The following is a 1,486-nucleotide window of genomic DNA, read 5'->3' on the forward strand; positions in this document are numbered from 1 at the left end:
AAAGCTCTGGATTTAAAGTCACTTAAAATACTTATTTTAAAAAGAAAAACCTATGGTTTATTTCGGATGCAACTTTGGATGATAAAAACTATTAAAATGCAAGAAAGTTATTGCTATAAAGGAGGTTATAGTTATTTTAGAGCATTCATCTTTTAAAAATTCTAGAACCAAACATGTTTGCTAGATAATTTAAAAGAAGTCTTTAGGAAAACAATCTAAAAAAGATAACATACAAAAAAAAATCATAAGGTTAGATATATTCACAAAATGTTTCAAATTTGGTAAAACAGTGCTGCTGACAATTAAGACGTGCCCTTAAAATGAATAGGGGGGAAAAAACACCTTGGAACAACAAAAAGTTTAAGAATAGTACTTCTAAGTGGATATAAAAAGGGAGTGGAAATTTTGGCAAACTGGTCATGAAGTGAACATTCATTATTAAACTATTTATTTTATACAAGGTTCCATGTTTGCAGCATATTTTTCAGTTAAAAAATGGTTTTTAAAAAGTACTTGGCCATAAAAAATTCCCTTCCTCTAAATAAGGGAAAGATACAACTACAAGCAGAAACCACTGACATTGCATAAAAAGATTTGATTATAAGATGAACATTTGTGTAATCTTGAACATGTGAATACTGATATTATAGTTCATCTAAATAAAAACACAAAATTAAAATTTTCTTCATGGAGAATGGGCGAACTCCAAATTGAAAACTGTTACAAGGCAATGTACTATGTGGGGAAGAAATGATAAATAATAAAGTAGAGAACTTCTGAGATCATTTTGATGTTCCAGTCTGACACACTCTCATCATGCACATAAAAACTCCTATCTTGTCTTAAGTAATTAGAGGGTTCTAAACATACTGTGGATATTTTAAGGTGAAATATGCTAAATGAGGCATTTTGATAACTTTCAAGTGTAACCAGGTGTGTTCCCTGATACTTTAAGCTCATTAATTTGCAAAACATGTTTCATCTCATTCCTAAATAAGAATTCACATTTTCTTTTTTACTTAGTTTTTTTCCCCCTCGAAAGGTTATTGAATTCATTAGAGAATGAGTGCTGTCCTGAATTTGGTTAGTAAAGAATATATATTACTTGTTGAAACTTGGTTTCAAAACTAGATTTAATAGTATGGTATACTACACTTAGTAGTATACTACACTAATAGTGTACTACACTTAATAGTAAACTAACTAGTATACTCTTATACCATACTGCTATTTGGTAAACTAAGTTGTTCATGTATACTTTTCTAAAGATTGTAATTTCCTGATAATAACCAATAGTTGGTTAATTTGATCCCATTTTCATTCATTTGTTCAATAAATAGAGGAAATGTAAGAAACTACCAGTGCATTTTTAGAAAGTTGCTCAAAGGAGAATTCAGAAGGATTTCAAGGTCTCCATGGAATCAAGCTTTGAACTTGATGACAAAAATGAAAATAACTAAGAATGATTCCATGCAGTCTTAGTGCA

Source organism: Galeopterus variegatus, unplaced genomic scaffold, assembly GCF_000696425.1.
Source record: "Galeopterus variegatus unplaced genomic scaffold, G_variegatus-3.0.2 Scaffold897, whole genome shotgun sequence".
NCBI lineage: Eukaryota > Metazoa > Chordata > Mammalia > Dermoptera > Cynocephalidae > Galeopterus > Galeopterus variegatus.